This window comes from Marmota monax, unplaced genomic scaffold, assembly GCF_021218885.2.
Source record: "Marmota monax isolate L192 unplaced genomic scaffold, Marmota_monax_Labrador192_F-V1.1 WCK01_AAM20220418_F8-fsc00405, whole genome shotgun sequence".
Taxonomy (NCBI): Eukaryota; Metazoa; Chordata; class Mammalia; order Rodentia; family Sciuridae; genus Marmota; species Marmota monax.
The window spans coordinates 657945-672125 of record NW_026694917.1 but is presented as its reverse complement, the minus strand read 5'-3'; the positions used below and the strand labels follow the sequence as shown (position 1 = coordinate 672125).

General features: G+C 39.4%; 1 pseudogene; it reads left to right on the top strand.

Annotated features, from left to right (window-relative positions):
• The first annotated feature begins 2972 nt into the window (after positions 1 to 2972).
• LOC124081078 (phospholipid phosphatase 2-like) lies at positions 2973 to 4695 on the top strand (annotated as a pseudogene).
• The last annotated feature ends 9486 nt before the right edge of the window (positions 4696 to 14181 follow it).

The window sequence follows — 14181 nt, the reverse complement described above, 5'->3', positions numbered from 1 at the left end:
CCTGAGCATGCCTGTGGGCTTCTGCATACCATTACGAGATCCCAGAACAGTGATTATCTGGTTTTCTGAGTATGGTCATGATCTGATGATTCTCTGTCATGATCCCTAGCTGGAATCTGTAGTTTGGTCATGCTGGTTTCAGAATAATTGTTATTCTTCTGGTGATGAGGAGTCCTCAGGGATATCCAATAGAGGAAAAGAGATGAGTGGGCAAGCAATTTACTAATTATACCACAGTGCAGAGAACCTCAAACACCATGATGAGAACTGTGTGACTGCCACAATCCTGGGCTCTGGGGAGCATTATACTTACCTTCATGGAATCCAGATGACACCCTTGGAGAGGAAATGGCAGGCACTAGAGCCTTAATGCATCAAGGGGGATGGCATGGCCCTGCAGGCTCCCAAGGCAAGCTGTGGAATGAGTACTTTTCAGTGGTCCTTGTGGGCCTTCATAGGGGTTTGGGTTTTATATGGAGCAAGATGGAAAATCACTGGAAAATTTCACGTTCTAGGATGACCTGATCTGTCTGCTTTTTTCCATGGTATTAAAGATTACTTTATTCTGGCCACATGTTGACCAACGTCCTAAAGGCTGATCTACTTTTTTCAAAGTTTTCATTTGCTTTAATTAGTTACATGACAGTAGAATGCATTGATGCCCTTGGATAGATCCTACATAAATTGGGTTTCTTTTTAAAAGGCCCCTTGGCGTGCTGGTTCAGGAGCAGAGTGAGGAGGCCTAGTGAGGCCTGGGGAGTGACAGGAGGAGGTTGCCACACCATGCTGGAGGTGGGATGGAGCCAGGCCTACCTTGGGCTCCAGCTCTGTCCAGAGGCTGGGCTCCAGGGAAGGCCTAGTTTCTACCCACCACTGCCTGGCGCCCCATAGATCCTTGGACTCCGCCAAGGACTGCCTCTGCTCATCAGCAATCATTCTTGGGAGCTTGAGATCAGCCTAGATCTTCCAAGAAGACATGAGGTGGCAGCCTAGGCAGAGAGTAGTCATAGGTGCATCCCGCCTCAGGCTGACCCCTCTGCCTGAGCTCACACTCAGCCCAAGAATGACTCCGCCCTCTGTCAGATGCCTGCCAGACCTCTGGGCTCCTTCCTGCACTGACTTCGCCTACTGGAATACACCTGCCAGTTCAGCCCCAGCCCAGGTCAGCCTTGCTGACAGGTGTGGGAGCCTGGTCCAAAGTAGGCCTGGCTCCCACCTGCCACCACTGACCCCCACCAGAGCTTAGGCCAGACCCAGGATGGCCTCTGCCCACAGGGGCACACCTTCCAGAGCTCAGGCTCATGCCTGATCAGCCAAGTCCAGCAACACGGAAGCCTGGACAAGCGTAAGCACAGTTCCATCCCACCACAGGAGCACCCCTGAGGAGGTATAAGGCCCAGGCTGGATCCACCCCACCAAACTGCAGGCTAGCCCAGGCAGAGGGTAGTCACAGGGCCATCCTGCCTCGGGCTAACCCATGCCTGAGCTCAGACTCAGCCCAGGAATGACTCAGTCCAATGTGAGATGCCTACCAGAGCTCGGGCTCCACCCTGCACTGACTCTGCCTACAGGAAGATACCCAACAGAGTTCAGCCCCAGCCCAGGTCAGCCTAGCTGACAGGGGAGAGAGCCAGGCCCAGGTTAGGTTGGCTCCATCCTGCCACCGGCCGACCCCCACCAGAGCTCAGGCTAGACCCAGGACTGCCTCTGCCCATAGGGAACACCTTCTGGAGCTCAGGCTCCTGCCTGATCAGCCAAGGCAATCTGCATGGGAGCCTGGGCAAGGGTAAGCCAAGTCCCATCCTGCCACCCATAGAACCCTGGGAAGGTCAGGCCCAGGCCTGATCCGCCCCTATGAACTGCAATGGTAAGCCCTGTCCATCCCACCACTGGCTTACTTTCGCTGGAGCTCGGGCTCTGCCCTGATCAGCCTATTCCACCTGTGGGGGAGTCCTTAACTAGGGTAAGCCTTGGTCCATCCTGCCACTGGCTGGGCTGAGACAATATAGAATTATTCAGAGGTGAAATGAGTATATCATGAGAGCTGTTACCTAATCAGAGGATTAATCCATTTGTCGATTAATAATTTGAAGAGGATAATGGGTGATAATTATAAGTAATTAGAATGTAAGCAAGTCATTGTGGGTGAACTTTTTATGTTTATATTTTGTCTCTGGCCAGTGTAGCTCCCTCTATTCTTCTCTCTACCTCTCTCTCCCAGGGGCCATGAGTTGAGAAGCATTCCTCCACCTTCCACCATGATGTTCTGCCTCACCTCAGGCCTAGATCAATGGAGTCAGCCTAGAATTGACTGATCTACTGAAACTGTAGGCTGAAACAAGGTTTTCCTCCTCTAGGTAGTTTGTTGGGTATTTTGGTGAGAGTGCAGGAAAGCCAACTCACAGAGTAGATAAGAGAGGCACCAGGACATTTGGGTGCTGGAATGCTCAGTTGAGCATCATGCTTGAGGGATCAGTATCAGTCAGTCTATGGGGAGACAGATGATCTGAGGCAGGTATAGGAAGAGGCAGTTCTAGAGGTGCTATTGGAGTGTACTCTATTGTCAAACCATACCAAGATGTACACAGATAAAAATAAGCATTGTCCGAGTTTCCCTACAAAATTTTCCTTCACCTACAAAGATATATATTTACATTTGTATTAATATAGACAAAACAAATGGTGTTTGAATTATGAAATAGTATTATGTGGCACATTTTCATGCTGTTGGCTTTATCACTTATCAGTTTCTCCTGGATGAGCCAAATGGTCCATACACAGATATATAACTCATTTTCTATTTAGAACACCATAAACTGAGATTCTAATTTAATTTGCATTGAAATGTGTTAAAACAGAAAAGGATTTTTTTTTTATCAAACTATGTTTCTATCCAGTAACATGGCATACATGTTCACTTACTGAAGTATTATTATGTCAAGAAGTTTACAGTATGCATATTCTAATTGTTTATTAAATGTCTCATTTTATAGGTTTGTTTTTGTTTTTCCTATTATTAAAAGCATTCTGTGACCCTGTGGCCCTAGAATGTGTGCTGAGTTTTGTGGAAAAGGCCCGGCAATGACATGGAGCAGAGCGACTCTGTCCTGAGCCATCTTGATCCTGGTGAACGCCTCTTACAAATGAGGGTTCTACTGTGAAGATGACTCCATCTGATGTCTCTACTGCCCAGACACCATGAACCATGGGCTTATGGCCAGGGTCACCATCACAGCCATCATCATCTTGGTCTCTGCAGGGAAAGCCTTCCTGGTGTGCACTGACCGCCTCTACTCCTGCTCCCTCTTCAATAACGATGTGGCTGTCCTCTACAAGGTGCTAGGCACCTTCCTGTTTGGGGTGGCCACGAGACAGTCCTTGATGGACCTGGCCAAGTACATGATCAGTTGTCTGCGCCCCAACTTCCTGGCCATCTGCGACCCAGACTGGAGCTGGGTCAACTGTTCGGTCTATGTGCAGCTGGAGAGGATGTGCAGGGAGAGCCCTGCCAATGTCACTGAGGCCAGACTTTCCTCCTTCTGTGGACACTCCTCCTCTGGGATGTAGTGCATGCTGTTCTTGGCTGTTCTTCCAGATGCAGCTCTGCGGGAAGTTGGCTCAGCTGCTGTGGCCCACTGTGCAGTTCTTCCTGGTGGCTTTTGCCCTCTACATGGGATACACCCCCGTGTTGGACCACAAGCACCAGTGCCACGATGTCTGCATCGGCCTCCTACGAAGGTCACTAGAAACTGACCTCACTTTTCGGTATGTCTCAGACTTCTTCAAAGCCCGACCCCCTCATCCCTGCCTGGAGGAGGTGGCAGAGCACAAGCCCAGCCTGTGATTGAAGTTGACTGTGGGCGAGGCTATGCACAACCACCAAGGCTGCCTGGTCTTCTTCTGAACCAGGATGGCCAGGTGGTCATCTATGGGCCAGCCATACTCTGGGCCCTGGTCAGCAGGAAGGCTCAGACAGGGCCCAGGTTCCCAGCTAACAGCAGTGGCAAGCAGTGACCCCATGGTCCAGGTGTCCTGTGGGCTTGAACCAAGGTGCTTGTGGGCTTGAACTTGTTTCTTGAACCAAGAACATCCTGGTTCTTGCCCAGGAGACAGGTACCCCACGCTGCATGGTAAGTGTGCACATGGGTTTCTAGTAAAGCAAATGTTTGTTAAGGACCATGCTTCTAGAATGACCCTCTGCTTCTCTCTGGCCTGCACACGGAGTTATCTCATGCCTAAAGTACCTGAGCAGTGGGCCTGCAGGTTATGGATCCCAGGGCTGTGGCAGGGATGAGGTCTGGCTGTGGAGGCCATGGGTTGAGTGCGCTGAGGGAAGGCAAGCCCTTGGTGCACAGCCAGGCACCGGAGCCTGCAGTGGCTTCAAAGACCAGCCAGATTTGCTCCACTTCCTGAGTTCACCCTCTCCCCTCCTCAACCCTCTATATGTCCCCAAGGCCTCAGAGCCTCTCTATGTGTGATGAAGATCCTGCCCTCTGAATTGCTTGTCCAGCAATCGCCCTCATCCCTGCACAGACCAGGGTTCCAGGCCCTATAGAAAACACTGTCCATACATTTCCTGTGCCCTCATGGGACTCTGGTGTGAGCCCTGCAGTCCTGATCCTCTGTCAACACAGCTGGCTCTGAAGCTGCATGCTGGGTTGGAGCCTCTCAGTCATTTCAGGGCTTGCCTTTCAGTGGGAGACTGAGTCATAAATTTTGTTTTTTTACCAAAAATATCAAAGAATAAAAATTTGTTTTCCATTTATATCTAACTGGTTATCATTCAAAAGTTTGACATTATTATTGGCCATTACTTCTTCCCTCCTTGGTAAGAAGATTATATATATCCATGCTTGTTCTATATAATTTGAGTGATTAGTCAACATTTTGTCACCATAATGAAATACTGGAGGCAGGCTACTTTTGAAGAAAAGAGGTTTATTTAGCTCACAGTTTTGGAGGTTCAAGAACATGGTGGAGCACCAGCTCAGTTCTGTAAAGAAAATGCAGCAATCAATATATCAGCACATTTGGATCTAGTTCCCTAAATCTCCATTCCTGCAGTGGTGATGTGAATGGGTCCAGATGTAGGGCTGGACTAACAGTGGGCTGCATTATAGGAAAAGTACCCTGGGCTTGAAATCCCATTATTTTATCACATACAGTGAGAAAATCTGTTTCTTGCCTCAGAAGTAGAAATTAACTCATCTCTCAAGGTTGCTCACTGTAAAACAACACTGATAAAATTATGGGTAGGAAAAGATCAGGTTCTTGCATATTTATCATATCTAGCAAGTCATGTGAGAATGTGAGACATCCTTGTAGGAGTTACCTTCAACTATAAGCCTCAGCTTTCTTGCGATGTTAATAAGAAAGTTTAGCTATTGTAAGTCGCTGTGACATTTACAGTCCTTTGGTTATTCAACAAAGTTGCAGCTAGTACAGAGGAAGTCCATTGATATTTGTATAATTATCTTACATTTTTCCATTTTACCTAATTCTTTTATTTTAAAAAAAGTGTTTTAATATTGTTTCTTGGGCTTCCTAGGTATTATAGCATCTGCAAATAATGTAAATTGCCTGTGGTTTTCCAATACTGAAAGTAACTCATTTACTGGAAAAGGAAACATTCCTTCTTTTCATTGATTGTTTTTCCTTTTGTATTAACACAAGTTTCCAAAACAATTTTGAATAATAATGATGATAGTAAATAATAAATGCCATTTATGAGATTTTTATATCTTAACTCCAAACCTACCATTTGATACGAAGCTGGTGATACTTCCTCTGGAAATTTGCAATTCAAATCATATTTTTGCTTTAGATTTTCGTTTCCCTGTTAACATCTGCAGATAGAGGCATTGCAAGGAGACCTGAGGCTTGGGGGTGATATAAACAAGGAAACAAAAATAAGTTTGTAAGGTACATGACAGACACAAGGGGTCTATTTCAGGAAGTCAGAATGGGAACTCGAGGGGATTTGTTTTTCTTTCAAAGTGAGTTTCTTAAGACATACACATTTTCACATTCACATTAATTATACAATAAGCTTAAAACTCTATACAATTGACTTAAAGAAGAAGTTTGATCAAACTTTTTCACCAGCCCTCTGGAATGATAATCAAAGGATGAAAATATAAACTACACATCTATTGTTGACAGATGTTAGGCAGCCCCCTCCTTGTGTAATCTGTTTAGGTTTTTTTTTTCACTTTTAGAAATCTAATTTTCTCTTCTGAATCAAAAATTAGTGTATCTGTGTTAAATTTAGAGTGTTTAGCTTTTCCATTTATCTTTTAAAATACTTTCCAGACTGTGCTCAGAACTGTGTAATAGTTACCATCTAATCCCATGTTTTCTAAGAAATCTTTTCTTCAAGGCATTGTCAATTTTAATTTAAAAATTTAAAAATTAACTACTATTGGAAATCTCCATGACAATGGGTCCCAAGAGCTAAATCTTATTTATTTTAAGACAGAATTTAAAAAATAATTCTGAGGTACTCTTACCTAACAACTAGAATTAAATATAAAACCTCCCAGTGTACAAACTATTAGATGCATCATTTCAATAGGATAGGAAAATTATAAAATGAAATTTTATTTTTATTTCATCTTATTTCACACATACATATAAATACAGCATTTTAACTATCATGTTTTCTAGCATAATTATGAAATAAAAACAAATTCTACATTCAAGGGACAAATTGTAAATACTCTTTCATTACTTAAGAGTCCATCTTAGTTCTTTTGTTGTTTTCTACCCTTGTATTTAAAATCATGACCAAAGGCCAAGAGTCTATCCATTTATCTGAATTGAACAGTCAATAGGTTCTACTGTTCTTACATATAGCACATGTGTCCTTTAACAAGCCCAGGACTCAAAATTTTGGAGCATTTCTAAAAAAACATATTTAGGAATACTTGAGAATTCCAAAGTGACTCTGAAAGCCACATCCCAATATCTAGTAGACATTCATTATGGACTATTCATGAATACTGAAGCATGTCCAGCATGTGCACAAACTTACTTGCTCAAACTGATGTAAAACAAAGAACAATACTTAATATTAACAGAAGCTGCATAATTAAGACTAACCTCCTTTTGTTGCTTATTTCACAAACTTTTAATTTTTTTCACAAAAAAGAGACCCTCAAGCCAAATTTTCTGATTTCAGTCATTGAAAACTTAAGCCATTTCTTTCAAATCCATTCTTAGTGAAGAATGTTTTGAAGGAAAATGTTTCCCACAGAACCTAATACAATTTCTCATTGTTTGTTAAATTTAGAAAGAACTCATGCCTGGATTTGATATTTTTTCAGATATCAAACAATAGTGACAGGATTCATAAATAGAATTTTCTGACACATGCAGGAAAGTCGGCTAACACTCACAACATTCCAACCACTCTTCTTTCAATCACAAAAGATGGCTGAGAATTAGCAATTATTAGTTGTCAGTACAAATACACATTTAAATCTTTGTTATTTGGCCAACATTTTAAATAGTCAAATTTTATTCCACTTCCAGGGCTCAAATTAAACAAATTAAAAAAAAACAATGAAAATTACAACTGGCAACAAGTCCCATATGCCAATGTTATTTTTAACCAGGAATTGTAACCTACTGCTAGTAGTTATTCACATATATTTGCTTAATTTAATAAATAAACACTGGTCAGTTATATAAGAAAAAAATTTGCAAGAATAGTACTTGGCAATGGGTTATCTGAAAGCTTCTGGGATAAATAAGCATTTAGAAAACACCAGCTCTTAAACATTTTTTTATCTGTAATTTGAGTTGACAAGTGCATTTGTAAAAGTTACTTTTCCACTGATAGATTCTGGGGTGTCTAGTCACAGGTAACATGGATGATTTAAAACAAACAAAAGAAAACAAATCTCTAAGCCACATTGTAGTGAAATGCTATACTTGCTTTTAATATGATATGGAAACAGTTCCAGGCAGACAAAAAAAATTGTCAAATCAAAGTACTGTAAAAAAAGTTCATTTTATGAACCTCCAGCAGAAAACTGCAAAAACATCACAATCAAAAGACTACTCACTCCCCACACCAGGCAAAAAAAAAAAAAAACACCCTAATCATCTTAGTTCTGAGCTTAACATTTCCCTAGGATGTTAATAGGAGAAATTGTAAAGCACTTAAATCTGCAGCAATAACTGTTGAAAGTGCCACATTACAGAGATAAAACCCTAAAAGGTTCAGGTTGCCCACCCATCCCTCACCACACCCTACCCCAGTAATATGTAAAAGTTCCTGTTAAAGATTTTCTGTTTTCTGTTTATTTCCTTTTAAATTTTTTCCTTTAAAAATTATTTGCTGATGTGATTTTTGGTTGATTGTTTTAAAATATTAATGCTAGTTCCAACAATAAATAAATTAATTAAATATTTTAAAATATAGACTGAAGGAAGAAATTATATCAAGCAATTGTAAGGGAAAATTACACAGGACACTTTCCTGGTTTTATTTTTATTTATTTATTTATTTATTTATTTATTTATTTATTTATTTAGTTTTGCATTACAATTTTTAATACACCATTATACCATAATTTATCATATCCTTGATTATATATAAGATATGTTGACACCAAATTCACATCTTCATACATGTATTTTGTATAATGATGAGGGTCTCCTTTCACCATCCATACAATTCCCCTTTGTAGCCTTCAAGTGCTGTGTTATTGCTATTTGTTTCTTTGTTTTATCAAATCTCAAAGTTTGAGAGTCACTGAAATCTAGAGATGATCTGAATGGAAAAATACGGCGGGAAAAGAGCAAAAAAAAAAAAAAAAGAAGAAGAAGAAGAACTAAAGAACTTTAGCAAATATTTAGTTCCACAGCAACATCCTTTCTGTTTTGAAAATAAGTCTTTGCAGGTGCATTTCCTATCTTGATTACTGCTCAACAATATTTATTATGTTCTGAATTCAGCAGTAATTGCTGTGTACTGAAGGCTCATTTGTTTCTCATAAAATGTCATTAACTTAGTCCTGTCCTCTTCAATTTGAAAGAGCTGCTACCCATGGGAGGCACTAAATCTTCATAGAATTCTGGACTCTGTGTTCCTGTATTACATTATTGGTAATAATAATGTCTATCAAGGGGACAAGGGAACTGTTTTCTCTGTCCATGTATAAGAAGCTAAAACTTTCATTTTGTTAATAAAACTTATGATTGTATAAAAATAAGCACTGATTTTTCATGACATTTAAGGCACTATAATTTAGTTTTGCTTTAAGTACCATGGCTCCTAATGCTGCTTCCTTTCTATGGAGCTCTATTTTTAAATATTTGTGAATTAGAGGAACTCATTTACTAAAAGAGTAGCAGAGGAGTCCAAATTAAATATTAAAAAGCAAAGCAAAATTGGAATAGGAAACATTCCTTAATTTTAAATTGATTTATAATTTCATTTGCTGATTATATTTTCTCAAATTATAATCTTTTAAACTTTTATTTGAAAGGAAAGCAACAATTCCAACTTTATCAATGAATGCTTCACTAATATATATAAAAATATGAACTTCAAAATCATCACTACATTCTTGAATTTTCAAACATACGTTTTTTATCATTTTATCTTGTGTTTGTATTGTTATATTATTGAGAATTGATTTGTTTTGCTTTCTTTAGACTTTCTTGCAGAATAACTGTTGAATTTCCATAAAAGTAGATTCCTATGTTTTAAAAAATGTTGAAAATTATTTTCATGTGGAAAATATTGGAACCCTAGTGCTCTGCTCTAACCCCAGGATGACAGCTTGTTTGCTGTGTTTCTGGTGGTCTCTTTCTCTATCTGTTGAATTCCCAAGCCCAGGCCCAGACTTTGAGCAAAGCTCCTCTCTCAGCTGTGCTTACAGGAGTGTCCAGGTCCTGGAAGCCCATGAACTTGGGGCAGCACTGGCCAAGGGCACCTCTCCTCAGGGACCTGGGCATGGTGCCAAGGACGGGGAGGGGCGCAGAGGGTGCACCACCTCTCTCCTGCTGTGCGCTGGGGGCAGAGCCAGGGGAGAGCATCTGCACCAGCCAGCCTGACCTCCTGAGCTTCTGGATGAACGCTGCCAGTCTTCCTTCCGCGGTGATATGCCCGCTGCAGGAAAGCTATAAGTTTTCACGGATTCCTGCAGCACCCTAGATTTCCCATTCTCGCTGGCCACTGGCAGTCCTGTGGCCGTGTTGACTGTGGCATTTGAGTCTTGGAAGATCAGGGGAGCCACTGGACGTGGTGAAGGGACAGGTGACTGTTCAGAGCAGGAGAATGTCCTTCTGGGAGGGAGGCACCAAGGTGCGGCAGGCCAGACCTCATCCAGCTGGACAGGGTTCACACCTTTTCCCCCAGAGGCTGAGAGAGCCTGGGAGCCAGGGGACATCCATATGGACAGACCTTTAAAAAATCCTGGTGAAGGGATTTAGATTTCTGTTTCTTTCCCCTCAGTCCTTCAAGTGGACGTGTGAAGTCTGGGATGTAAAGTGCCTCCAGAGACTGGGAATCCTTATGTCCGGGCTTCCTGTGAGATCCCACCAGGGCCCAAATCGCTAAGGATAAGTTATAAGATAACCAACCACCTGCCCTCAGTTTCCTGTACAAGCTAATTTAAAAACTCCTTCATTGCAAGAATGAGAATATAAATATTTGGACATCTTTTTTTCTTGTAGAAAACTATGTATATAGCCCGTGATGGAACATATCAGGCATTTAAATATAATTCATAAATTTCCACTTCTTATAGTTACCATTATTTTTGCATATTACCTTTTTGCTCATATATATTAGGAATGATAACTAAATACTATTTTTGGTACTTTTGACACTGTAGATGTTTGAATAATTTAAATAATTTATGTAAACTTAAATTATGAATTGATTCATACTTTCTAAAATATTAAAATTCAGCTTTCTTTTTTACATAAACACGAATGGCTATTAATTAGTAAGTGTGGTGAGACTAAGTGTTACTGACAGATTGACCAAATTGTCACCCCAAAGGAGTATTCAAAAGCTAATTTTTATTATTAAACACAAAAAGTTATCCCTTTCTTGTTGATGGAAAGCATAGCTTATTCATAGCTACCTAACTGTAACTATAGTTCTCTTTAAGTTGTTACCATCCCACAGGCAGCATTTGTTATTTGGTTCTTATGTTTCAGCTGTTAGTGTCAAGCTTCATTCTGAACCACCAATCTGTAGAGAGATAAATATTGGAATTTGGTACTATGAATTTAGATCAGTAGAAGGATAATCTTGTCTTCTTCGACCCACCTTGGCAATATTTTGCAATGTTTAGAGACATCTTTTGTTGTCACAACTGTGTGTGGGATATCTAGTTGGTTGATGCCAGAAGCATCCTACAATTCATCGGACCACCTCCCAACCAAAAAATTAACCAGTTGTAAAAGGTCAATGCTTCTGATATTGAGAAAATGTATAAAATCTCTTATCACTTCATTTTAATTCTTCTCTCCGTTCCTCTCCTGTCCACTCTGCTCACATCACTCTTTCTTCTTGTTATGTTTCTATCAGTGGGACAGAATATCTGAGATAAACTTAAAATTAGGAAATATTTCTTTTGGCATAGAATTTTGGTGTGAGTCAGTCCATGATTGCTTGACCCATTGCTTTGGGTCTGTGGTGGCACCGTACATCATAGTGGGGAGTACATAGTGGCTGGGGAACAGAGATGGAGAGAGAGAGAAGGAGTGGAGGAAGGAGTTTTGGACATTATACAGTCCTGCATTGTAACAGGTTTGTTAGTATAAATTTTCTTTACTTTTTTTTATACATACAGTTAGCTGTCTTACAGTTACTTGATTATAGTTCAAAGATCTTTTTTACATTAGTTTTCATATGTCCTTGTCATAAACACACTGTAAATATGTAGGACTACATTATCTTCTTTATTTGACAGATAAGGAAAGAGACATAGGTCAAACGACTTTCCATATTGTTAGAGCAAGTTAGTGATAAGGGAGTCTAAGATTTGCAGCCAGGTCTTGATGCCTGGGACCCTTTTAAAGTCACCAATTATTTATTAGCCCATTTAATCTCCCTAAAAACCATTGAATTGGATAATTGTTCCCACTTTATAGATAAAAAGTTGGTTTATGGAGATTAAATTGTGTATTAAAGGTCACCAAACTCATAATGTAATTTTTAAAATATTTTGTGTCAGTTGCAGTAGGACACAATACCTTTATTTTATTTTTAAATGTTGCTAAGGATTGAACCCAGCGCCCCCTGCATGTCTTTTTTTTTTACCTCCCTAGCCAAAATTGCACCTTATGTGCACCAGTTGCATCTCAGGAACCTAGAAGTCCTATTTAGCTGAGACTAGTCAAAATTTACTGCCCTTCACCCCTGCCAGTGTGAACACAATTAGGATTCTCTTATTCTAATTCCTCCCAAGGCACATTTATTTTTTCCTGATCTTTTAATCCCTTTCAATCTCTTGGAAGATCCTGCTCTGTTCATCATTTCTTCTTGCTTGTATTTTCAGTTTCTCCCTTTTCACTCTTTTTAATTCAAGTTTATTGAAAGAAGAATCTACAGATGCCATCTCCATTTTTCTCCTCCTGTTTTTTCCATAAATTTCTTGCAGTATAGATTCTGCTCTTCCCAGTAAAAAGCCTCTTTTCTGTCATTCTCAGTGACTTTCTGATTGCCTTATTCTTTGCCAATTTTTTAAATTTCTTCATCGATTTTTTTCACTTTTGTCTTTCTGTTTGATATTTCATTTGTTTGTAGTGTACTTCTAATTATTTTTTCTGCTTGTGTTATTTTGTTCTTTTTCTAGGGTTTTTCTCTTCTGTAGCTAGACGTTTAGGTTATTGATTTAAACCATTTTTTATACCTGTTATTTTGTCTCTATTCACTGTTTTATTTAGCTGTATCCTATAAATTTTGGCATGTTGTTTTAGTTTTCCTTTTTTCCAGGATATTTTCCCACTTCCTTTATGAATTTGTACTTCAAAAAATTGGTTAAGTATGTTGTTTTATTTTCCCTTACTCGTGAATGTCCCCAATTTTCTTCCAGTATGGATTTCCAGAAGGAAATAATTCCGTTGCATTCCACTGTTTTATATTATTAGGGTTGTTCATGACCTATCACATAGTCTATTTTGGAGAATATTTAAAGTGTGCTTAGGAAGAATGGCTAATGGGTTTTGGGGAAGAGTGTTGTATAAATGTCTATAGGCCTGTTGTCTTACAGTGTTGTTCAAAACTTCTGTGCTCTTGCTATTTTCCTTATTGATATTTCAATCTAGTATTGAAAGGGGGAAGTTGAAGTCCCTAATTAATACTTTTGATTTTATTTATCCTTTTAGCTTTTCTTTTTGTCTAATAATAGGTGCAAATATATTTTAATTTTTGAAATGACTTGGGTCTTAAATGCCCCCAAGAGTTCATGAGTTGAAGGCTCATCCCAAATACAGCAGTTAAGAGGTGGGGCCTTTGGGGGGTGATAGGATCATGAGCGTTCTGGCCTCATGAGTGGATCCATACATTTGTGGATTCATACATTAATGAGTTTTAGGGGAATGGCTTTCTTCTAAAAGTGAGCTCTGTGTGTGTGTTGGCCACCAGAAGATTAGCAGCTTTCCTGCACCAAGTGCTTCTCAATTGCCCAGGCTGGCTTAATAGGCCTAGAGCAATCAAGCCATGCAACCACGGACTGAAACTTCTTAATATATGAACCAAAAATAAATCTTAAGGGTTTTTTTTTTGTATTTTTCAGTACTTATTTGGTTGAATTCATGAACATAGAAATCTGTGGATTCAGAGACTTTCTGTACATTTTATAAGAAGTTATTTTTTTATTTATATTTACTTTTTTGAAATACTTTCTGCCTTCATTTATACATATATATTTATATATAAAGATTTATTTCATCACATTTTCTTGTGCTATTATTTGGTATATGTATGTTAGTAACTGAATGAATACAAATGATTTTTACTTTATATAATCATATCTTTTAAAAGAACTGGGAGAAGTTATATTTATATTTATAGCTAGTTATATTTTTGTTAGTTTTACTGACTTTTCATTTTTTCATTCATTCCTGCAGATTTGAGTTTGCTCCTGTATCATTTGCTTACTCCCATAGAACTTATTCACAATTGCTTTTTCTGTATACTTACATGTTTTC